This window comes from Sceloporus occidentalis, unplaced genomic scaffold (assembly GCF_023333645.1).
Source record: "Sceloporus occidentalis isolate IW3139 unplaced genomic scaffold, rSceOcc1.0.p SCAF_3, whole genome shotgun sequence".
Taxonomy (NCBI): Eukaryota; Metazoa; Chordata; class Lepidosauria; order Squamata; family Phrynosomatidae; genus Sceloporus; species Sceloporus occidentalis.
This window is the reverse complement of record NW_028316983.1, coordinates 15,230,924-15,257,659: the sequence shown is the minus strand read 5'-3', so window position 1 is coordinate 15,257,659 and position 26,736 is coordinate 15,230,924. Positions and strand designations below refer to the sequence as shown.

Sequence of the window (26,736 nt, the reverse complement as noted above, 5' to 3'; positions counted from 1 at the left end):
CAATGAATAGCTCAGATAAATACATTACTGCAGGTTCTAACATGTCAATGTGAATGAGCTGGCAAACTGAATACAAGAACTCGGTTCGAAAAACATCAGGCATGATTGTTAGTCTAAAGAAGCAGCATCCCACTTTCCCTAGCTGATCTGTAATTAAGTCCATTGTATCTCCAGTTTATCTCATTGTGTCATGCCTCCTTCTTTCCATTTTCTGTATGTCAATGCTTATGCTTTATGAATTAGTCAGATTGATCAATTATATCTCTAACATTTAAGATAACAACTGTAAGCAAATAACATGAGAGGAGGGAATCCTTTTTAAACAAATTGAGCTTGCTTTTCGATAATTGTAACCCACTTGTTGTTTTATGTGCCTTTAATTTGACTCTGACTTATGGTGATCCTATCATAGGATTCTCTTAACAACATTTATTCAAAGGAGGCTTATCATTGCCTTTGTCTAAGGCTGAGAGGGTGATGGTGATGGTGATGTGATACAATACACAGAAAAACCAGGGATTATTCTGTGGGTTTTGAGCTAAATAATAATAATAATAATAATAATAATAATAATAATAATAATATTTATTTCAACCCCTCCTCTCCAACAAGATCAAGTCAGTTTACATCAGTAAAATCCATACAATACAACAGAATAAAATCCCACAATCCCCCTCCCTCCTTGACCCCAAATCAACAAGTACAACATAACAATAATAAAATACAATTAAAATCATTAAAATGATTGCTAAACAAAAATAGGACACTCAGGGGATAATCAATAGGATGGTCCATATCAGTGGGGCAACTGAATCAATTATTCTGGTAAGGCCTGTTGGAAGAGATCCATCTTAACAGCCTTTTAAAAGCTGTTAAGATTGGTAATATGTCAGATCTCCTCTGGCAGGCCACTCCATAATTTGGGAGGGACAGATGAAAAGGCCCTCTGGGTAACCGTGGCCAGCCTGGTCTTTGTTGGCTACAATAATTTTTTTTCCAGAGGACCTAAATGCACAGAGCGGATTATACTGAAGAAGGTGATTCCGCAGATAGGCTGGACCCAAGTCATGAAGGGCTTTAAAAGTCATCACCATCACCTTGCACTGCACCTGGAAACAAATAGGCAGCCAGTGAAGATATTTTACAATCAGTATTATATGGTCACCTCTTGATCTCCTGGTGACTAATCTAGCCACCATGTTTTGAACTAACTGAAGTTCCTGGACTAGGAACAAGGATAGCCCCATATAGAGCGCGTTACAGATGTCAAGTCGTGAGGTTACCAGCACATGTACCCCAATTTTCAATCCCCTGGCTCCAAGAAGAGACGCAGCTGGTGTATCAACTGAAGCTGATAACAAGATCTCCTGGCTGTTGCATCTATCTGAGCTGACATCTGAAGCAATAGATCCAGGAGCATCCCCCAAGCTGCAAACACAGTCCTTTAGGGAAAGCGTGAGCCCATCCAGGACCAGTTGGCACATTTCCATACTCTGATTAGGGGCCCCAGCAACGAGTACCTCCATATTATCTGGATTCAGTTTCAGTCTGTTTTTCCTCATCCATTCCATTACTGCCTTAAGACAATCAAGTAAGACACTTGAGGCATCTTCTACAAACAGGAAGTCATCAAGGTAGTGAGTGACCAAAGGAGAGATAGTCCTGTGTTTGACTTTCCAGTCAAGAAAGGAACTGAAAATCTCAAAGGCCACATAACTGACCACTGGCCTTCAAATTTGAAACCCAAAAGACAAAAATCCTCTGGGTGTACAGGGAGGAGTTGGAATGTCGACTGGATGTTGCACTCCCCCGATACATCTAGCCCTGAGGTTGTTGAGCATGTAATTTATTAGGTGTCAGGCTCACTCCAGGTAGGCCATAGGCCACAACCCTTGGCCTATGAAACCCCAAATCCTCTATCCAGTTAGCAAAAGACCACTCTCCCATGATGGGTTTGGCCTTTTTAAAGCTTTTTTGATGGAGATAACTGCCCTGGTCTCCTCCCCTTTGGACTTCAACAAGGTGAACACATCCACATAACAACCCCCAAGGATCTGCTTCCTGAACTTCTTGGACAAGTGGAGGCTGGGGGTGCGGGTTCACCACATGAACATCTGAAAAAATCAGAGGCTTGTTGGTCCACCCACACACCCTGCAAACCCGGGTGCATGGATCTGTGCATCATGGACCAAGAAGACATACCCAGGACCAGAGCCCCTCCCCCAAACAATAGTAGTTCCTGCCTAAATATGCACTGGAGCATTCACTATCCCCATCCTTTTGGTCCTCTGACCCTCCGTCAAGAGCAATTTTGGCCCTTTTCTTGATAGCATGTCTCTTCTTCCAGCCCTTGTGCTTGTTCCTTTTGGAAGCAGCCTTGGGAGTTTCACTGGCCTCAGAGCTACTTGTCAAGGAACGTGCAGTAGAACTGGAGGAGCTGCTGGATGAGCTGCTTCAGCTGGAACTGTAGGAGTCTCGCTATATTCGCTCCCTCTTTTTTGCGTGACCTCGCTCCTGAAGTGACCTAGCCATTCCCACCTTCTGGATGAGGGCAGTAATAGTGCAAGTAAGTTGCCACTGCATCATCACCTAGCGATTAAGAGGGAGCCAGCAAGGCCAGGAGCTGGCAAGGCCTGTGCTCCTCATGCAGGCTCAACTGGCCATTGCCACTTCCTTTTAGGAGCCAAGTCTGCTCAGGATTTCCTAGGCTGACCAGCCTGGCCATGCGTGGTGGGGCGGGCTGGCTCTGAACCTTTCTTGGGGCCCTTAGAGGGCATGGTGAAAGAGGCTGATTGCTTCCTTCAAGCAGTGGGGGGGACAAACCTGGGGTTGTCAGGGGGCACAGCCACTGTGGCGGCGAAATTGCTGCTGCTGCTGCTGCTGCTGCTGCAGTTGCCAATGGAGCAGATGGTGGTGGTGATGGTGGGGGAGAATAGCCAAGCTGCCTTCATGCCCCACGGCATCTAGGCCCAGCTTGGCCCAGCGCTGCCTGCCTGTCTTGCAGCCTTTCTGCCAGCTGCCTTGCCACTGTGCTATGTTGCCACCTTTTCTGCCATGCGACTCTGCCGCCTTGTTGTCACCCTTCTTCCCCCCTTGCTTGGCATGTCCTCCACCAAGCTGGAGTGGCTCCAGCCACATGGTGCCCAGTGGTGTAAAAAGGCCACCCAATCAGAAGCCAGGATAGGATTGGCCATCATCCAATCAGGTGGCACTTCTGCTCCCAGTTCCGTCTGAGGCATGTAGTCCCGGTGTCGGCCAGGAAGTGCCACCCCCTAAATCCCTGTTGGCCAATCCAGGATCAGCTAGCCTGGTGCTATGCCGACGGGCTCTGCTGAGCCCTGGTACAGCCTCCCTGGATGGCTCCCCCCCCCCCCCCGAGGGAATCCAACCAGCTCATTAAGTCAAGCGGCTACATGTGCTGCAATAGCAATAGTTACAGCTATCTAAGCTATTGTCCTTTACAGCATGGGCTTTGTCATATGGTTTTCCCCCCAAACTTCTACTCATTATCATTATTTGTTATTAATTATTTCTGGTCTTGGTAGAAAAGCCAGTTAAGTATGTATGAGTTGTAGCTCATAGAATCAACCTGGAATGAGCAAATAGTCTGTCTCCTCATGGCAGTACTAGTGCTTTTTCCTCCTGTGAACAAAGAAATATATTTGCAAATACCACATTACTGTCCATGCTTACAGCATTCTGCAAGAGCTTCAAAGACCACCTGTACCCCAGTTTTTGGCCATGTGATCTTGCATCAGCTGCAGTGGGACAACTTCCCACTTGTACCGCTGTTGTTTGAGAGGATTTTCAGGAAAAGACCTATTGATCCCACAGAAAATCAATAGAATTCAGCCTGAGTAAATTGTTTCATCTTTGTGTTAGGAGTAAGCTTCACACCCCAAGCATCAGAAAGCAGAATTTAAATGTATTCAGTCTAAGAAAAATATGTCGCAAAGCAAAAGGAAAGGAATGGGAGGAGGGAAAGAGATTCTTCCTCCAAGGAGAATGCTACATGATATTTTCCACACAGAGGGAAAAACAGAAGAAATGGACAAAGGGTGCAGATGTCTGCACACAAGAAATATGTAAAGTGGAAATCTGAATGGAGAGGGCATAGAGTGTCCTGTTAAGAAAACAACAGGATATTCCACATGCTACAGGAAGTTTGAGTGGCTACCTCCAACATTTCCAAGAGTGGGGGAAATAATCAGAAACATAAAAAGCAAGACATCACACTGTTCTGAGTCTTGTGAGGCCACTGTACTGCAATTTAAAAAGTACTAAACAGCTCCCTGGCTAAACATCATTATCCTTATAATACAAAACAACAACAACAACTAACAGGTAATGCAAAGAGGATGGCTGAAATCCAACATTGTGTAATTGTGTACCAAAAATTTACATATGTGTAATTACACATTGACCATGTTACACAATTCTTATGTTGAAGGGCAAAGTTGTCCAACTGAATGCACAATTGAATGTGTAAAGAAGTATAGATCTCCATCCACATGTGTATCTGCATGAACAATGGCACCAGACGTGCAACTCCCCTTCTTCAACCTTTGACTGAATGCAGATGTTCTGCATTGGATAAAAATTTCAGCTGTTTCTCTAAAGGAACTCACATGTTCAGCAAAGACCAATAAAATTCTAGCTAATCTGTGAAAGATATGACCAGCAAGCTCTGTTTTCTACTACTCCCCTTCTACAAGCTTGAATTGGATGCAGATGTTCTGACTTGGACAAAAATATTCAACTGTTTCTTCGCACAGGCATCAGACCCTAGCAAGATTCCAACTGTCATGTCTAACACATGACCTTCAATTTCTGTTTTTTACTGAGTGAGATCATGTATCCATTTAGTCCAGTTTTGTGTCCTTTGACTTGTACTGCAAAGGTTTAATCACATGTATTTCCTTGCTCCACTACACGGGATTTTTAAAAACTGTGGATGTCAATGATAAAACTTGACTTAAAAAGCTACCCTGCACTGTAACATGAATGTAAATAAACACTTTGTGCATAAAACATCTAAAATCTCTAGGCACATACTACAGCGAGAAAGAAAATATGTCCAGATTGCAGGTTTAAAATCTTAAAAGAAGAGAACTGTGGCCTTTTCTTTTGGTACAGTGCACACAGGCCTGACATTCCCAGATCACACAACTAAGAAATTGTTTCTTAAGGGATACAGCAATCCTGTTATGATGTGATAACAAGAAAACAGCTCTCTGTGCCAGTTTGCTTCTCTAGTTCTTTAGATGTTTGATTCCACAAGATCCTCTGTAATATAAACAACTGTCAAACCTTTGCTTTTAATGTTCTCCCCTTTGCCTTTTTCCTAGCTTCTGTTCATTGACAAAGATTCATATGTCCCCTAAAACATTCTTTTGCTTTCCTTTTACACATGAAGACACCCCACACCCTTATTGACAGAAGCAGTGGAACACAGTGTTTTCTGAACTTGAAAGGGATAAACTGTTGCAGGCTTCTGAATGGTGGAGTATGAGGGGCATCAGGAGAAATAATAATAGTAACAGGATCAGGGCTAACAGGCCTGTCCTAAACTGTGATGACAATAGGAATGGAAATAATATTCAAAAGAAGTTGGAAAATTATAGAAAAACTCTTGGGTATCGAGAAACTCTGAAGAGAGGAATCCTGAATTATCAAAACAATAATAAAATAAAATAAAATGCACAGTTCAAGATTCATTCTATGCCACACCCAAAAATGTGCCTAGTTGTTTTGTGCAACTGTGTGAATTTTGAGAAGAATACGTCTGTAACTGTGGATAGTTTTTTTTTAAATGTTGCATAGTTTTTGAAGATTTTCTCACAGTGAGAAGGAAATGGTTAAGCAAGCAAGCAAGCAAATTTCTATACCACTTATCTGTGCACTTAAGCACTCCCAAAGTGGTTTACAATATGAAAGTTAATTGTCCCCATCAAGCTGGGTACTCATTTTAGTGACCTCGGAAGCATGCCAGTCTAAGTTGACCCAGAGCCCCTGGCTGGTATTGAGCTCACAACCTTGTGGTTTGTGAGTGAGTGGCTGCAGTACAAGCATTTAAACACTGCACCACCAGGGTCCAATTCTTTGTTGCTTCTCTTGAGAAGAAAAATAGTGAATAATTGCATTCCATGTGTACTGCCATGGATGATAGGAATAACCAGAATAGTCCAAAGACACCAAACATAGCCCAGCTTCTTTAGACATGCCCTGGAACCTTTTGTTCATGAAATCAAAGCTAGTCAGTGATGTGCAAGCCTGAAAATACCTTGGAAGAAGAAAGATAGTCAATTATCCCTGATTAATTTTATCTGAGCTGTAAAATTATTAAGTAGACAAATTCTTTTGGCCCAGTGTTTCAAGCTCTGGTCATTGGGAGGCTGTGCTAGGCCACTAGTCTGAAAGCTCAAATGCCTTGGACAAGCCTATGGCCGCCATTCTATTATAAGTCCCAACTAGAATAGACCCACTGAATCAATTGGATTTATCTATGTATTGACTTATCACTTGAGAATTGATTCAATAGGTTTAGTTTGTTTGGGGCTAATCAACAAGATTCAGGCCATACATTTATCCAAGGGATTAAAATGAACTTGAAAGTGGGCTGGAACACCTTAGGGATGATTAGAGCTTAAAACATAGGGTTTAAAGGATATACTTATTTAGTTAATCATTAGACAGCTAAAAAAAAATCTAATTCATTTATGTTAATGGGAAAATTAATTGCTACACTGATTGTAACATTAATCATTGGATTAGAAAATACTGTGAAGAATGAGAGAATATACAACAGTCCTGCAGTGTACTGTGATCTGGTATTTCTGTTCAGACTACAGAAAGATTTCTTTTTAATAGATCAGAAGTGATGGATCCAAATTTGATTATACAGGTGGTGTGGGGATCCTAATCACCCAAATGGTATATTGAAGATACTGACAAGCAATTATTATACCCACCAATGTTTGGCAGATGAAAACTGGGATGGGTGTGGTCAAGCAACATCAGCATGTGGTAAAGATAACAAAAGATATTACTGAGGAAGAACAGATACACTAGGAGAGGTTGCAGCTGTTTGCTTTTGTTGGCATCTACAGGGAATGGAAAGATTCCTTCCTGATGAGTTGGGTACATGCTAATTTTGCAGCCATTGAAATAAGCTGAAGACAAAGGAGGAAAGTTGGAAGAGGAGAGAGAAACTGGGACATTGTTAAAATATCTGAAAAAGTGGGATAACAAGGATTAATTTGGACTGCCCCTGCCAAATTGAGATAGTTGGAGGATATGAGTCATGCATGATCCAAGAATGTATAAGTGGATGGCTGGAATACTGTAGGAATCACTGAATCAGTTGTTGGATGGTAAGTCAACACATAGTCAATTCTCCTTGATTCAATGGCCCCACTTCAATCTAACGGAGACCAACAATGGGAGTGATGTCCATATGTTTGTACTTTATCCCATGTTATCACACATATCTAACATAGTGGCATGATAGATATGCAGTATCCAACAGCATGAAATGATATATTTGTGGGAAAATCATCTTGTTTGACATGAATCTTCTCCCATGGGATTTAGAGATGAAAGCTTTCCTTCTGCTCAGGTATTCCCACTCAGTGTCACAGTACATTTAGCTAACAATTTCATTTCAGCCTTAGCTTGAGGGGCACAAAGATATTTATTACAGAATTTTTCCAATCCTTCAGAGACAGATTAATAAGAGGTGGTGACAGTTTTGTATGATAAAATGAGTCAATAAGCTGAAATGCATGCTGACATTAGAGCTATGGATCCACATATAATACAATACGTATTTAGATTGTCATGAAGAAAAATAACTGGGGGAAAGAGACCCCCACCCAAATTTCCATGATTAAATACTTCCTGCTACCCTCCCAGTTTTTCTTCTGTGGTAAGAATGGCTTATAAAATCATTGAGCTATAAAATAAGATATTTCTTTTTTTTAAAAAAAAATGTTATACAAGGAAAACATATCACAAGGCGACATAGTAAGGAAGCATAAAAAAGTTAAAATATTTTATATGGATAAGTCTTTTTTTTAAAAAAAAAAAAAGAAGGAAAATACCATGGGAATGGAACATTTAGTTATTGCGTCTAAAAGAGAAATATTTAACAGCAGACTTGCCTATTCAAATCTGTTATGGATGCTTATGGATGCAATAAGAAGTGATAACTCTCTTTCTCTTTTGCCTCCAATGGATTTTTTTTTACAGCTTGTGACTATGATTAATGCAACATGTTAGAACTGGAATAATATAGATAGGTGTGTGAGACCTTTATTAAATCCATCTACCAGGTGAAAGTGCTTTATTTCAGTGGTAGAATTTATGTTTTTGTGCCAAAGGTTCCAAATACATTCCCTGACATATCCAGATACGTCTGGAATAAGCTAGCATATACAACTATTTTCCTTTATGTATTATCTTATTTGTTAAATTTATTTATTGTATATTACCAACTGAGCTCAAAGTGTATATGGCTTTCCATCTTCCAGATTTATCTTGAAAATAAAATAGGTCAGATTTAGGGAAAGTAACTGGCCCAAAGTCATCCAATGAATGCAATGGCTTATTGGAAATCTGAACCTGAGGCCTGTTACAGACTGCCAAAATAAAGCTGCTTCGAGTCTGTTTGGAGGTATGCCATTTAAATGATGCATGCATCCCAAGAATCCGGATGCTGCACCAAAGCTGCACTCCAGTGCTTAGGAATGGAGTGTGGCTTTGGTGCGACCTCCGGACTCTTAGGACCCACGCATCATTTAAATAGCATACCTCCAAAGAGACCCGAAGCAGCTTTATTTTGGCAGTCTGTAACAGACCTGAGTCTACCAAGTACCAGTCTACCACTCTAGCTGCTAATCACACTGTCTCTGTCCTATTTCAAACCACTGCCATTCAGATGTGAAGTCGAAGGCTTTCATGGCCGACATCCGTAGTTTTTTGTGGGTTTTTCGGGCTATGTGGCCAAGTTCTAGCAGAGTTTTTTCCTGATGTTTCGCCCGCATCTGTGGCTGGCATCTTCTCTGAAGATGCCAGCCACAGATGTGGGCAAAGAATCAGGAAGAAACTCTGCTAGAACATGGCCACATAACCTGAAAAACCCACATAAAACATTGCCATTCAATCTGACATCAACACCAGGAAAGATTCTAGAGCAGATCATTAAACAGAGAGTCTGTGAACATTTAGAAAGGAATGGCTTGGTGGCACAATGATTAAATGCCTGTACTGCAGCCACTTACTCAGAACCATAAGGTTGTGAATTCAATACTAGCCAGGGCTCAACCTCAACTCAGGCTTGCATCCTTCCAAGGTTGCTAAAATAAGTACTCAGCTTGATGGGGGCAATTAGCTTACAGTTGTAAACCGCTTAGAGACTGCTTAGTTCAGTATGAAGCAGTATATAAATGAAGCTGCTATTGCTAACTGCTAATGCCATAATCACAAAAAGTCAGCATGAGTTTCTGAGAAGCAAGTCATGCCAAATTAATTTGATCTCTTTTTTTAGATAAAATTACCAGCTTGGTAGATGAAGGGAACATTGTGGATATAGCATATTGTGATCTCAGTAAGGCCTTTGACAAAGTTCCCTATGATATTCTTGTAAACAAGCTTGTAAAATGTGGGTTAGACAAGGCAACTGTTAAATGGATTTGTAATTGGTTGACCAGCTGAACTCAAATGGTGCTCAGCAATGGCTCCTCTTCATTCTGGAGAGAAGTGACCAGTGGGGTCCCACAGGGTTCTGTACTGGGTCCAGTGCTATTCGACATCTTTATCAATGACTTGGATGACAGTATTGGGAGCATGCTTATCAAATTTGCAGATGACACTAAACTGGGAGGAATAGCTAATACTCCAGAGGACAGGATGAAAATTCAAAATGACCTTAATAGATTAGAAAGCTGGGCCAAAGCTAGCAAAATGAATATCAACACAGAAAAATGTAAGGCACTTCACTTAGGGCAAAAACAAAAAAACAAAACAAAAAAATGAAATGCATAGATACTGGATGGGAGACACCTGTCTGAACAAGACTACTTGTGAAAGGGATTTAAGGCATCATTTCCACTTACAAATAAATCACTTTTCAATCTGAATTGATGGATCAGTTCGACAGTGGAGTATGGTTCATACCGTCGGCCTTTCTTATACACTGATTTTTTAATAAATGGATTCAAGCATCCACAGTTTGAAAATGTTCAAAAAAAGTTTACATTTCAAATATCAAACCTTGATTTTCCATTTTTTATAAGGGACACCATATTGCTATGTCATTATATTTAATGGGACTTGAGCATCTGTGGAATTTGTTATCCACAGGGGATCTTGGAACCAAACCCCAGCGTATAACAAGGGTCCACTGTACTACATCTGCTCTGATCACATTTTCTTGCTGTAAAATAAAATAAAATAACCCATTTGTGGTTAACATCAACAAATGAATTGATTCAATTTAAACTGTTTCCTGTGAGAGTCTCTCAAATTACCCACTTGTAGTTCACATTGGCAAATGAATCGGTTCAATTTGAAGTATTTTCAGTGGGATTTTTTCCTCTGTCCATCATTGCAATCACATTTACGTACTTCCGTATGAGGGTCAAAGGGTGGGCAAACACCAGTTGTTAATATTCCACTTTCCCACCTGGCGACTCCTTGGTCAGGCCTCACCTAGAATACTGTGTCCAATGCTGGGCACCACAATTCAAAAAATATGTTTACAAATGGAAGTGTATCCAAAATGGTGAAAGGTTTGGAAACCATGCCTTATGAGGAAAGACTTAGGGAGATGGGTATGTTTAGGCTGGAGAAGAGATGGTTAAGGGGTGATATGATAACTCTCTTTAAGTATTTGAAGGGTTGTCACATTGAGGATGGAGCAAGCTTGTTTTCTATTGCTCCAGAGACGAGAACACGGAACAATGGAAGCAAGCTCCAGGAACAGAAATTCCAGTTCAACATTAGGAGGAACATCCTGATAGTAAGAGCTGTTTGACAGTGGAACACATTCCCTCAGAGTGTGGTGGACTCTCCTTCTTTGGAGGTCTTTAAACAGAGGCTGGATGGCCATCTGTCAGGGATGCTTTGATTGTCATTCCCTGCATGGCAGGGGGTTGGACTGGATGGTCTTTGTGGTTTCTTCCAACTCTATGATTCTATGATTCATGGGCACTGAATCAGTTGGTGATGAAGGCCATCTCACTAAAAGACTTCCTGATTTAAATCTGAGACTTTAGCTAGTTTGTAGAAAGATGTTTGTCCCAGACAGTCAGTATATTGGCACACTTGAGTGTTTCTTGTTCATTGGCACCTTGTGTGATGTCATATTCTTCTTACTGAAGTTCTACTTACTAGTTTGGCATGAGACTGAATACCACATAATTTCACTGAGGATTGTGACCCAGTGAAGTTTAAAGTTCATACATTTGTGTCAGTGAATTCATTCTGGAGCCACTAGTATTTTCAAACCATAGGTGCATTAGTTAAACCTCTTTTATGACATCCACACATTACATCCAGATTGAATTTATGTCAGCCTTACCTCTCATGACACAAGAGAGAGCCAGATTAATCCAAAAGTGTTTGGCTGATGGCACTTAATAACACCCAAAAGCCACCTTTCTCAATTTAATCTATATAATTTTAAAAGTAAATAAAGGATTTTCTTAATGCAAAATCATCATAAAATAAGAAAACAGTCAGGCACGAGTAACACTGTCTGCACTAGAATTTCACACTGCCTTGACCTTTATCGTACATTGCTTAAATGAATTCACTTGTGGAATCTTTAAAAATTACTCATTCATTTCTCTGTATAAAGACAAGTTAAATTCTCTCTAAATCTTTTTCTTCCATTTCATTGAACAGAAATATTTTGATTCATTTTTTGGCTTGTTAATGATGAAGAGAGAGAGATTCAAATTAGATCTCTGTAAATGTTATATGAAGGTTTATCATACTGATGAGGAAGGAGTGGGACTATAATGCTGGACAAGTTTAATTATGCAAACAGTACAGTAATGTCACCATTTCTTCATATGAAAGTGAAAGAACACTCAATATTAATCACCCTCAAACACAGAAACAGCTGACCAAAAGTTTACCTAACCTTGGAGTTGGCTTTTTACATTAATGAGTTGTATTTCATCCCAGAGTGTACTCAAACTATACTGTTATTTCTATTTGATACAACTTCCATGACTCCATCCAATGGAATTCTGTGACTCTTTCACACTACACCATTATAATGCTACAATTCCAGTTTAACTGCCATGGCATCATATGAAATCTTAGGATTTTCTGTTTACAGAGGGGAATATAAATTATCCGCCGAAGAGATCCAGTGCTTCACCAAACAACATACCTCTGGATTCCATAGTTATGGCAGTTAAAGTGGAACCATAGGTTCAAGACACACAGCAGAAATAATCCAGTTTGAGATCACTTTGGCTGCCATGGCTCAATGTTAGAGAGTTCTGGGAATTGTAGTTAATTGTGGCACCAGAGCTTTCTGACAGAGAAGGCTAAATGTGTCACAGAACTACAGTTCTGAGAATTCCCTAGCACTGAGCCAGGCCAATTAAAGCGGTCTCAGACTGGATTATTTCTGGTTTGGACCTTTGTGCTACAATTATGTTATATAGGACTTCCTGACATATGGATTTGGGTCATGAATGGAGCATTTTGGTTTAGAAAGATCTACTGGATTTGCCTGAACTGTGCTTCCCAAGATTTGTTGCTAAGGACTGTCAAGCTGACTTCCACATATTGAAAACCTATGAATGAGAAATCTTCAAGTCATTATAGAATCATAGAGTTTTGAGAGACTACAAGGGCCATCCAGTCCAACCCCCTACTATGCAGGACTACACAAACAAAACACCCCCCGGCAGATGACAATCCAACCTCTGTTTAATAAGCTTTAAAGAAGGAACCTCCACCACTTTCCAAGGCAGCATGTTCCACTTTCAAACAGGTATTACTATCAGCTTCTTCATCCTATCAATAACAGCCCTCTTTAGGCCTTGGCTTCTTTGAGGCTCCGAACAGATGATCCAAAAAGACCACTGTTGAGCCAATCCAGGGCCGATACCTGTACATGATGCATGACCTTGGATCGCTCTGAGGCCAAGCAGAAGCCATGCTGGGGCCACCAAACAAGGTCCAAAATCAGCCGCGAAAGGAGCAGTTTCTTGCCACTCCTTTTCACAGCCCGTTCAGGACTGTGGTGGTGAGCACCCTTGGGACCATGATCATCAGGGCAGGAGCAGCCTCTGACCACTTCTTTAGACCTATCTACCTGAGCCCTGACTGAGTCTATCCATCTGGACTGTGGTCTTCCTCTATTCCTACTGCCTTCTATTTTGCTAAGCATAATAGGTTTTTTTCTATTGAGTAATGTCTTTTCATGATATGTCCAAAATACGATAGTCTCAGTTTAGTCATCTTGGTTTCTAGGGAGAATTCAGGTTTGATTTGCTCTAGGGCCTATTTATTTGCCTTTTTACAGTCCAAGATATCCACAGAAAACTTCTCCTGCACCATATCTCAAAAGAGTTGAGTTTTTTTCCTATCAGCTTTCTTGATGGTCCAGCTTTCACAACCGAACACAGAAATGATGGCATGGAGAATCCTAACTTTAGGCTTATTTAATGATAGATCTTTATACTTCAGGATTCAATAATATATCAATGATATATTTGATGATATATCTTTACACTTCAGGATCTTGTCTAGTTCCTTCATAGATGTCAAGCTGTAGTAACTGGCCTGTGAAGACATGGCCTAGGTTTCAGCTTTTAGCCTTGGAGTGCTCCTGACCTTGCAGCCCTGTATCGTTTGAATGCTTCCTTCTTCATCCTTCACTAGGTAAAGGAAGTGGTTTCAGTTACAGTGTCCTGACCAGGTTTCCACAAATCCCAAAGCCAAGCTTTGCATTGACCCAGAGCATTCCACATATCTCATTATGTTTTTTTCTGTCTTCCAGACACATTTACAGCAAGGCTGGCTGGCTTCAAGCTCTTCAATTCATGCCTGCCAATATGTCCCTCAGATTTACAGCAGCTTGTGGGAGAAGAGATGTATTCATTTTCTATGCACAGCCCAGGCACGGCACTACATTCTGAGAGGCATCTACAGCTCCTGTTTTATCATCAGTCAGGGCCTGAGAATAAGCTCTGAATAAATGAGGAAAACTTTTGAAATATTAATAAGGCCTTCATTGTGAGAAGCTTTGATTTGTATAAAACTGGAGCCTTCCTTTGGAAATCGCCATGGACCTGAGCCAGTTCCTTCAGTACAACACGTCATCATTGTGTACAGCTGCAAATATTATTCAGTTGGCACTTAGTGAAAACAAGAATATATTGATTAATTGATAGGCTTCTTGCCATCTCAGCTGTTCAGAAGTTAATTACAGGAGTGCAGAGTGGAGGAAGAGAAAGATCCTTCACTATTTTCCCAATGCAAAACAAGAAAGAAAAAGAAAAAACAATGAGGATCTATATAGTCATTAAGGAACAAAAATACAGAAACAACAACAACAAAGCCAAGCAGAAACGTTTTACTAAATGTGCTATGTTAATGATGATAATAAAATACTAGGGATTTTGATCCAATTACCAGTGGAGCTATTTCCAGCAATATTACAGCAACCATTTATTTCAGGTTCACAATGAGCTTAGTGTGAGAAATGGCAAGGTGGACCCTTCCCACCATGCAAGGCCCACTGCCATGCAAATGATAGTTCCATTTTCTATTTGCATAAAATACCCTGGAAAATTAGAGGTGATGTGGGGAAATTCTCAATTTACATTTTCTTCCTATTTTAGATTAAGACGGCACAGTGAGTTTTCGTACAAATATCTCTTTTAGTTCTCTGTCTCATATGTGTACACTATGTAAGACTGTATGTTGCAGCAAGTGTAGCACAGTGATATAGTGGTTTGTGTGTCAGCTATGACTCTGAAGATGAGGTTTTGGCCATGAAAACCCATTGGATGACTTTGGGCAAATCACAACACCAGATCTAAGCATCAAAAAAACCCTGTGAGAGGTCTGCCTTAGAGTTACAAAAATACAACTCGACTAGTAAGCTGTATTAAACCCAACAGTAAGTTGTTCAACAATTTAATAAAGAGAGAGATAGAAAAAGAATGAGAGACAGCTGTGCCAGTAAGTGGATGTTCAATTAGCAGTGGTGCCATCGCCATCATAGTCAAATCATTTCAAGCATATACTTGGCCATTTATTATCAGTAATGGCTATTGAAACCAGTGCCTATTACAGGGTGTATGAAAAATTAGTTGATAAACAAATATGCAGACTGACAGTGTCCAGTCCATATAACAGATGGCATAGTCATAGGGAAAATATGATATTGGAAAAAAATATGTTGTTTCCATGCATCATCAAGTCAGCTTCTAGAACATGGCCACATATCCCAAAAACCCAACAAAAAACTTAGCTTCAAGTTACTTATTTGTCTTCTTGAGGTTCATGCTGTCTGTATCACCATCTTTCAAATGCGTTGTTTTTTCTCCCATCAGTTTTCTTCACTTTCACAATCACCCATAGACACCAGAAATACTGTGGCATGAATTATTTCTATTTAATTATTTATCTTTATACTTCAGGATGTGATCTAGTTCTTTCATATCTGCCATTCCAAGTCTTAGGCCTGTTACAGACTGCCAAAATAAAGCTGCTTCGGGTCTCTTTGGAGGTATGCTATTTAAATGATGCATGCATCCTAAGAGTCCGGAGGTTGCGCCAAAGCCACACTCCATTCCTAAGCACTGGAGTGCAGCTTTGGTGCAGCTTCCGGATTCTTAGGATGCATGCATCATTTAAACAGCATACCTCCAAAGAGACCCAAAGCAGCATTATTTTGGCAGTCTGTAACAGGCCTTAGTTTTCTGATTTCTGGATTACAGTCTCCATTTTGACTGATGACTGAGCCAAGGTATAGAAAACCTTTTAACAATTTCAATGCCTTCATCATCCTCTCTCAAGCTATGTAAATCTATGGTCATTAGTTTTGTCTTCTTAATATCTAGCAATAATCTGCTTTTAAACGTTTGTCCTTAAATTTAGTTATAAAATAGATGCTACATTTTGTATATTTTGCAACTGTAAGGCTGTGAAATAAATGTCATTATCATCATCATCATCATCATCATCATCATCATCATCATCATCATCATCATTTTTGTTGTAGTGTTTCTGACTTATGGTGACCCTAAGAAAAACCTATCATGGGGTTTTCCTGGCAAGATTTGTTCAGATGGCATTCCTCTAAGTCAAAGAGAGTATAATTTGCCTGAGGTCACTGGGTTTCTGTGGCCAAGTGGGGCTTTGAAACCTGGTCTTCAGAGTCCTAAGGCTCCTCTGCACTGCAAAAATAGTGCAGTTTGACACTGCTGTGGCTCAGTGCTATGGAATCTTGGGATTTTGTTCTGGCACCTCCTCTTTCTGACAGAGATGGCTAAATATCTCACAAAATTAGAAATCTCAGAATTCCATAGCATTGAGCCATGACAGTTAAAATAGTGTCAAACTGCATTTGTTTCTGCAGTGCACTTGAGCCCTCACTCTAACACTCAAACCTCGACAACACACAGTTTGTTTGTTTTTTGTAAAACCATAAAGACACATTGGATAAAGAATAAGGATTAAAAGATTTTTTGTTGTATATGCTGTTCTATCCCACCTTTTTTCCCCAGTCTGGGACTCTAAGTAGCTTACAATGATTAAAAAAACATTGTTAAAAATCCAGATGATACAAAAGTTAAAGCACAATTAAACAATAAAAAACAGGTTAGAACATACATCAGGTGTATTTTCGCTCTGTGTCTGGATCGTTAGCCAGTTAGACATTTGAACTATAAACATCATCCATAGAAAAGATTAAAAAATGTATCAAAACAAAAATCAAAACACAGATAACTGGAAGAATAATGACTATTTTTTAAAAGACCAATAAAAACCTCTCTGATTGGTACTTGACAAAATCAGCAGTTCCAGAATAAATAGTGATGAAAAGCACCAGTAAAACATGTCTTTAGATGGATGAGGAATGATCTGTACAAGAAGTCCAAATTAGGTGTTAAGTCATTAGCATCAGAAAGCTGAGGGATGTGTGTGGCAAGTAGGCAAGAAAGGAGAGACCAGGAAATATTTTTATCTGATTGGCAAATATATATCAGCCTCAGATAAAGATTCCAGTCAGTAGACAGGCTGAGCAATAGGTAAGGAGACGCAAGATAAAATATAAAAGCAGGTCTCAGAGAGACAGAAGCTAAGCAGCCCAGTGACTGCAGCTATGGTTGTTTGTAACAGCTGCCACTCAGGCTGATTTCTGAACACTGTATCTGTGAACTCTGGTAGCAGAGGAAGAAATCCTCTTCAGTTAGATAAATTCTTTATCTGCTGTAATGCCGAATAATATCTGCTGAATAACGTCTGCTATAGATCTATAACAGGTGCCTGTAGAGATGTACAGCTCTTTTACAGATTGTATGAAATAGATGCTGTGTGCCTAGTTATGTTATGTTGTAATCCTCTGAGGAAAGTGGAAACTGTTTATCTTGAAATGATTCTACAAATAAAATAACTTGAAAGATTGTAAGACTTCCTATTTATTCTCCCATATTAAATATCCTGGAACTGCCATGCCGAAGATCAATTAAGGGAGGTAGTGATGTTAGCCTGGTAGTGATGTTGGACAATGCCGTTGCCCTTGAATTGGAAACTCAAGTAACCAGAGAGTGGATGTGTGGGATCTCCAAACAAGTATGGCATAACTGATGACCTACTAAAGAACCACAGGTCCCTGAAAAGAAACAGATAAGGGTAGGGAACCATGCCTGTTTCACTTTCATCAGTAGTGATTCCATCTGTTACTTGTGTTTTATTTCTTCCTTTGAGAACAATTTCCACTTCACTTTCTAAAACTATAGGTTCTTTGTTAAAAGGCTTTTTAAAATGAATCTGTTATCATTCTTTCTCTTCAGTATACTGTACTTCTTCACTGTATCACTTCTGTCTTCCTTTCATATATTTTTTCTGACCATGTAATGATTTCTTCTGTTGATTGTTCAGCATTCTTATTCTTGGTTTATTTTTATTTATTTTTTTGGTTTTTCAAATCTTGGGGAAAGGATTTGCTGTTCTCCCTTTTTGTTGTGTACTTCTATTTCTTTGCACTGAATACTATAATAGTTTTCTTTATTATAATAATTCTCTCTATGTACAGGTCACAGAACAGTTGCATTGAGGATTCAGGTCATTTATTTGAGCTTTTTAATTTTGCTTCTTGCTTGCAATTAACTGTTTGAAGATATTCATCCATTAAGGCTTTTCTGTCCTTCTTACTCATAATGTCCTTGGTTTATATCAACAACTCTTCTGGTTCACAATCCATTAAGCCTTTTAATGCACATCTGTTTTTTGTTTTTTACATGGTCTTTAAATTCTTCACAAATGTTGCTTAGGTCATATTTTGTAATTTGATTGATTAAATGTTGTTCTTTAGCTTTATTCCAGTTTTGATACTATCATTGTATGGTATTCGCCAAAATCTTCTCTTAATCTTATTTTGAAATTCATTTGTTTTCTGTTGCCAAATATCTAGTCTATTGGCCTGATATCCAGCACATTTAATTTTATTGTTGATTGTCACAAGGAAAAGGAAGAGTCAGAATGGAGGGAAAGCTGAAAAATACACCAGAGGTAGGGGAGTAGACTGTGTTACCCTTACCTGCATGGTGCAGTTGGCCCAAATCATACTCAGGGTGAGCCTGGGGTTTCTGGTCAGTTCTGCTGGTAGTGTGCTAGGGGTGGTGATCTCTGCCTCTGCCACTGCATTATTCAGCTGCTCTTTCATAGCTTTCTTTATTTGCTATATGGATGAGAACAATAAATAATGTATGTTCTGCCAAAAAAACACAAAAAAAACAAACACAAATATATAGTCTATTTGATTTCTAGATGTTGATATTGTTTGGTTCAGTTTTGCATTGTAGCACCTGACTGCTATTGGTACGTTATACCTCACTATTAATGCCACCCCATTTCTTCTTAAATTGTTGCTTCTAGAGTTAAACACTTTCCAATTATTTGACTGAAAGTGTCCCATTCCCTGATTCATGTTTCTCCTATTCTGTGTTCTTACTATACACACTTTACAGCTTCAGACTTTCCTTTCATACATTTGTCGTCTTCAGGGTAAATCAGTCACATCAGCAGAAAAGAACTGATAGTTGAGGTGAGAGCATCAGATAAATTATTGAAGGAAAGCTGGTGGTCAACAGCAGTAGAATCATAGAATCATAGAATCATAGAGTTGGAAGAGACCACAAGGGCCATCCAGTCCAACCCCCTGCCATGCAGGAAATCACAATCAAAGTATCCCCGACAGATGGCCATTCAGCCTCTGTTTGAAGACTTCTAAGGAAGGAGACTCCACTACACTCCGAGGGAGTTTGTTCCACTGTCGAACAGCCCTCACTGTCAGGAAGTTCCTCCTAATGTTGAGGTGGAATCTCTTTTCCTGGAGCTTGCATCCATTGTTCCGTGTTCTAGTCTCTGGAGCAGCAGAAAACAAGCTTGCTCCCTCCTCAACATGACATCCCTTCAAATATTTAAATAGGGCTATCATATCATCTCTTCTCCTGGCTAAACATCCCCAACTCCCTAAGTTGTTCCTCATAGGACATCTTTTCCAGACCCTTCACCATTTAGTTCTCCTGCCTTTGGACACGCTCCAGTTTCTCAATGTCCTTTTTGAATTGTGGTGCCCAGAACTGGACGCAGTATTCCAGGTGGGGCCTGACCAAAGCAGAATAGAGTGGCACTATTACTTCCCTTGATCTAGACACTATACTTCTATTGATGCAGCCTAAAATCACATTGGCCTTGTTAGCTGCCGCATCGCACTGTTGACTCATTTTCAACTTATGATCTACTTGGACTCCAAGATCCCTTTCACACGTAGTTTCATTCAGCCAGGTGTCCCCCATCCTATATTTGTGCAGTTCATTTTTCTGCCCTAAGTGCAGTACCTTACATTTCTCTCTGTTGAATTTCATTTTGTTAGCTTTGGCCCAGTTTTCTAGTCTGTTCAGGTCATTTTGTATCTTGATCCTGTCCTCTGGGGTATTAGATGCTCCTCCTAATTTGGTGTCATCTGCAAATTTGATAAGTATGCCCCCAATTTTGTCCTCCAAGTCATTAATAAATATGTTGAATAGCACTGAGCCCAGGACAGAGCCCTGTGGGACCCCACTGGTCACTTCTCTCCAGGATGAAAAAGAGCCATTGTTGACCACCCTTTGGGTTCGGCCAGTCAACCAATTACAAATCCATGTAACAGTTACTTTGTCAATCCCACATTTTACAAGTTTGTTTGCAAGAATATCATTAGGAACTTTGTCAAAGGCCTTACTGAAATCAAGATATACTATATCCACAGCATTCCCTTCATCTACCAAGCTGGTAATTTTATCAAAGAAAGAGATTAGATTTGTCTGGCATGACTTCTTTCTCTGAAATCCACGTTGACTTTTTGTGAATATGGCATTGCCTTCTAGTTGTTCACAGACTCTCTTTTTAATGATCTGCTCTAGAATCTTTCCTGGTATAGATGTCAGACTAACTGGACAATAATTGTTTGGATCCTCTTTTTTCAGGTGAAGTTCCCCATATCCCTAGGCAAGAAGACAGTGCACTGCGTAGTGACACTGATGGAGCATCTCTTCTTCAAACTGGCAATGACACTGTAGCTAATTCTTGTTAATTCAGCAGACAAGAAGGCATGGTGTAAACAACCTCTGAACATAGTTTACCTTAAAAACTCTATGGTGAGAAATTAGACTAAATCCCACCCTCTATACATGTGAATTTGCATTGATTTAGGTTTTCATATCCCATTTCCTTTTTGGGGGAAAAGTGGTTCGACATTTTTTTTTTTTTATCAAACAATTATTATATAAAATGTCCCACTAACAATGGATAGTGACTTTAGTCTCACTCTATCTATAGATAGTTGTACACATAGCAACTGGTGGTCCTAGAGGCAATGAAAATGGGCCTCATCTTGATGTTTTATGCATGCCTAAGTCCCCAAGAGTAGAAGTATTTTGTTGGATACTGAATGGCTGAATTCAGTTTAAGACTGCAGGAGCAAAGACAGGTGTGGAGTATTCATTGCACATTGTATTCATTGAAATCTACATGGATGCCCATTTCACATTTGGTTGTGTATCTAGGTACACTTTGGCTATGTTGATTCAGTTGTATAATATTGTCATTTAAAACAAGTGGTGTAGCACAGTCAATGCATAATCCCACATGTAAAGATTTAAGCTATAAGGATCTAATGTAGGATCTTTGCCATACATTCTCATGTGCATTAAAAATTATATTGTGCTGTTTCTCAGGATCTTCCTTGGTTGTGTGTGTGTGTGTTTGTGAGTGAAGTTTCTTCTTTTTTTCTACCATCACCAAACCACTACTACCATCACCTGGTTTTCCTGAGAGATTCATGGCTATAGGAACTTTTACCATCCTCTCCCAATGTCACTGAAATACTTTGGACTACACTTGATCTTAGCGAAAAGACTGAGAAGGGAAAACATCACAACTGCACCAGACGAGAGAAGGCTGACCTGCACAAATAAAAAATGCTCTCTGGTGAAGCCTTCATATATTACATGATGTCTTTGACTTGTTAAAAAAAATCAACCTGCTTCAAGAATTACAGTACTGAATATAATTGACTCAGTCCCATTCCCCTTCCCCATTATCACTTTTAGGTTAAGTCACCAAACAAATTGACCCATAGCATATTGCCCACATAGATTTTTCAACCTGAAAATTGTGTCTCTGTCTCTAATCAAATATAACAGTGTGATAGAGAAAAATAAAGAGTTAATTATGGCCCTGTATAGGCAGCAAAGGGATTTTTAAAGGAATTTTGGCATTTTTAATTTGTTTTCAGACAGGACTGGTCTTAAGGCAGATGATATTTTGAAGATGATTCTGAATGAAAAGCTGCCAAGCTTTGCTGCCTGGCAATGCCCTATGTGACACTTCCCCATCTCCAGTTTAAATGACATTTGTCACACTTAAGCACAAACAATTATTAATAATTTTCATTTCATTAGAAGCACTACAATGAAATGTCAACAACTTTTTAAAAATGCAGCAGGAGTGTACAAATTAATTTTGATTTTCAGAACTGTAATTATTTTTGTAAGTACCACACTGTGTAATCATTTTGGGTGCTATTACTTGTGCAATCAATTATCCTGAAATATACTTATCTGGTTGCAAACATGATTTCCTACTGTCACCTGTTGGTAGGATGGATGTTGTTTGATGGAGGAACATTAGGAGTCAGTTTGCAATTTTGCATGCAGCCCAGGAGACTTATTTTAAAAGGCCCCCCCCTTTTTTTTGGCAAAACAACTTATTTTAATTTTGCAAATAATTTTCTTGATCAATGGTGGAAAGAGAAGTAGTGTGGGAGGAAAGAGGATGCATTTTTGCTTTAATCTTTAATTGTGCAGTTTCATTCTAGAAAGCAGTATGTTATACAGTTGGACCCCCATATCCACAGATTCTGCATCCATAGATTCAATAATTCATGACTTCCAGAAAGCAAACCTTGACTTTGCCATTTTCTAAGTGACACCATTTTACTAAACATTTTATTTAATGGGACCTGAGCATCCATAGATTTTGATATCCATGGGTAAGGGGGAGGGGGTCCAGGAATCAAAAGCTAGCAGATACCAAGGGCCCACTGTATGGTGATGGAGCTCTGCACTGTGTAATACAGTGGTACCCCGGGATACGAATTGATCGCGTTACGAAATTTCCGGGGTACGAAAAAGTTAGATTGGAAAAAACTGTTCCGGGTAACGAAAGATTTTTCGGGTTACGAAAATCATTTCGGCGCGTTTCGGCGCGAAATTCAAATCCGAAGCGCGGCTAGCGGCTTTCCAGCGCTAACGGAAAGCCTTTTCGGGTTGCGAAATGTATCGGGTTACGAACGGCGCCGCGGAACGAATTAATTTCGTAACCCGAGGTAGCACTGTAGTTACATCTGAGGAAGCAAGATCTCATGTACTGCTTAAAAATAAAGGGAAGAATAAAATATAGGAAAGTACAGTGTGCTCTTCTTATCTGCGGTGGTTCAGTTCTGGCCCCCTCATGGATGGGAAAAATGTGGCTACTCAAACCCCATATTATTCAATGGACAACCTAGACAATGAGGAAATTAAAATAGTTAAAGGGTTCCTGTACCTTGGATGAAACACTGATCAGAATGGAGACTCTTATCAAGAAATCAGAAGAAGACTAGGAATGGGAAGGGCAACTGTGATAAATGGGAGTCCCTCCATTTATCAGAGCCTTCTTCCCAGATCACAAAGGGTTAAATGTTGGGGGAGCTACCTTTTAATGAGGGTTTACATCACAGCTGATAAGATGGAAACTGTCCAATGAGATGGGCAGTTGGGGAGAAGAGCGAACCTTCAAGATGATTCTGAGAGAGAAGTTGTAAAAAGCCTGGATGAAACGTGAGGTCTTTGCTATATGTTTGCTTGCCTGCCTTTTGGCTGGTGGTCTCTGACTCTCATGAAGCAGAGCATGAGGAAGCTGGTGGAGCTGGACAGTGGAATCTAGGATCCCATCTATCCAGAAACTTCAAAGACTACATATTCCATCTGAGCTGTGAGTAAGATTAGGAACATGTACCAGTCAGTGGAGTCAGGATTTATTTGTTTTACTAGTTTGGCTGAAATGATTGTATTTTGTAACTCAGGGCCTGGACAAACGTTCCAGAATAAAGCTGCTTCAGGTCACTTTGGAGGTATAAAATAATAATAATAATAATAATAATAATAATAATAATAATAATAATAATTTTATTTGTATTTTCCCACCTGTCCAAGGTGGGTTGAGGCAGGATTACAACCCAATACAATATACAATATACAAATAGAAATCACAACAATAAAAACAGCAATATTGTACAATAGAATATAAACATAGATAAAAATTAAAAATGATACTATCAAAGTGAAAGAGGAGAGAGATGTTTCAATCTAGATCAAAGTGGTAGAAGAATATGTCTTATAAGAGATCAGGAGGGTAAACTCGCTGGAAGAGATCTGTCTTAACTGCCCTCTTATGAGGCCAGAAATTGCACCAAAGCTACGCTCCAGCCTCTTGGCTTCCAGCCTCTCAGGATGCATGCATCATTTAAACAGCATACCTCCAAAGTGACCCAAAGCAGCTTTATTTTGGCCTGTCTTTTGCTCTAGACCTCCTTTAGCTAGAAGAAAGCTTTTCGTTAAAGTACTCTGCCTCCTTGCACTCCTTTTCATATGCCTTGGCTTGGCTAGCTCTTTCCTAAGTTGGCAAGGGAAAGTATCAGTGGAATCCCCCAGCAAAGTCCCAATGTGTTGCTAAGGGTGGGGGAGAATGCATTGGGTGGTGGCAGCAACATTTGTTTTCAGATAAAAAGATGGCCTGAAGGGATCCCATCCAGCTTAGCAAGAGTGGAGAGGTACCATAGAGAGCCTTCACAACAACTATGAAAGAACTAGACAAGATCGTAAGGAGCAACTGAGCACTAAAGTTAGAATCCTCCAAGTCATTGTAGTACCCATCATCATGTATAGATGTGAGAGCTGGACACTGAAGAAAGCAGATAAGAAAATAAACTAATTTGAAATGTGATACTGGAGAAGAGTACTGAAGATACCATGGGCAACCAAAAAGACAAACAAATGGGTCCTTGAACAGATCAAGCCTGATCTTTTTTTGGAAGCCAATATGATCAAATTGAGGCTTTTCTACTTTGGCCACATCATGAGAAAGCATGACTCACTACAAAAGAAAATAATGCTAGGAAAAGGAGAAGGTAGTAGAAAGTGAAGAAGACCACATGCCAGATAGATACATTCAGTCAGGGAGGTCACACCCTGAATTTGCAGGACCTAGGAAGAGCTGTAGAGGACAATGCGTTTTGGAGATGTCTCATCCACAGGTTTGCTATGAGTTGGGGTTGGCTTGAGAGCAGTTAGCAATTTCAGCAATGATCTGTATACATTCATAAACCAGCACTACCATTTAAATAACATGGGGCATGGACTCCAATCTCAGTAGGTATCAAGCACTCACTTTACAGTGATGATCATTTAGTTTGTGTCTTTTAGAGATGATCAAAAAATTGTTTCCATTTTGCAATTTAGGTAAGAAACTGAAAACATGCAGCCAAGCAGCAAACAAAGAGGAAACAAGTTCCACATACTGTAAAATGGTCAACTGTTTATTTGGTGTTTAAAAAGCCCAGTGCATTTTGGCCACACTAGGCCTTCCTCAGGGGCTGAAAACAAATATTAATACATTTAGGATATTAAAGATTTTCTAATATTATATCTTAAGTGTATTTATATTTGTTTTCAGCCCCTGAGAAAGGCCTAGTGTGGCTGAAATGCACTGGGCTTTTTAAACACTGAATAAACAGTGTTAAAAAAAACACTGAATAAACCAGGGGTAGGCAACCTTTTTGAGTCGGGGGCCAGGTTGCTGTCCCTCAGACAACTGCGGGGCCGAAGCCGGGGGGTGGAGCTTCCACCCTCTGGGGGAGGAGCCGCATACCAGGGGTGGAGCATCCACCCTCCAGGGGCGGAGCCACATGCCAGGGGTGGAGCTTCCACTGAAGCATCATCATCATCATCACCACTATCATTGTTACAGCAGACCTTTGTTACAGCACTTTGGAAAGTCACACTGTCTCACCTTCATAAATAATAAAAATAATGAAATACAATAAAAAGCAATAATAAAAATAATGAAATAAAAAAACAAAAATAAGTGTTATATATTTTTAAAAACCCAAGGCAGACCTGAAATGACTCACCTTTCCACCTCCTCCCCCTCTTTCTCCTCCTCTTTCTCATTGAGAGGGGATTTTGCACAAAGAACACCCAGGGCAAGTAGTAATAATAAATAATAATACTAATAATAAAGTTACAAGCAAGGAAATTACTAAAATGCAATTGAAAATAAACTGCAGCAAGCATGCACACTGTGTCAACCCAGAGAAGCCACAGGGTGCTGAGAGGGCATTTTGCACAAACACCACCCAGCTAACCCCCCTCCCCCAAGGAACCAACCTCTTGCCTCGCTGAGGCTCTGGCTCCCTTTCTCCCTCGCTCTGCACTCCTTCTGCCTCCTCCTCCTTTCCCTGCTCTTAGGGAGGAGGAGGAGGAGGGTGGAGGGTGAGGTGGAGCCTGCTGCAGGCCCACTGCAGCCCCTGGAGCCCTGTTGGAGTGCTCCAGGGGCTGCACCGGGCCTCCTAGATGGGCGCTGCCATTTTGTTTTTCAAAATGGCGACAAAGTCTCGCGTGACCTTTGCCATCCTGAGGTCACGCGAGACTTCGGCCGCCATTTTGAAAAACAAAATGGCGCCCAGAGCGTCAGAAAAATGGGGACAATCGGCGGCAGGACTGTGCAGGGGCCACTGGGAAGGCCTTGGCGGGCCGGATCTGGCCCGCAGGCCGTAGGTTGCCTACCCCTGGAATAAACCATCTTACAGTATGTGGAACTTGTCTCTTCTCCATTTTGCAATTGACAGTACAAATTTTACTGGCTCCACATATCTTTACATGTCCAAGTAAG

The 26,736-nt window shown here is 40.2% G+C and overlaps 1 long non-coding RNA gene across 1 annotated transcript in view; it reads right to left on the bottom strand.

Annotated features, from left to right (window-relative positions):
- The window catches only part of LOC149315582 (uncharacterized), an 87,872-nt gene extending 61,623 nt beyond the window's left edge, over positions 1–26,249 (bottom strand). Inside the window, exons 1-2 of the long non-coding RNA XR_016280675.1 lie at positions 26,232–26,249; positions 18,800–18,940 (exon numbers count right to left, since the gene is read on the bottom strand). This is a non-coding gene — a long non-coding RNA (uncharacterized LOC149315582). The remainder of the gene's footprint in view (positions 1–18,799; positions 18,941–26,231) is intronic.
- Between the last annotated feature and the right edge of the window lie 487 nt (positions 26,250–26,736).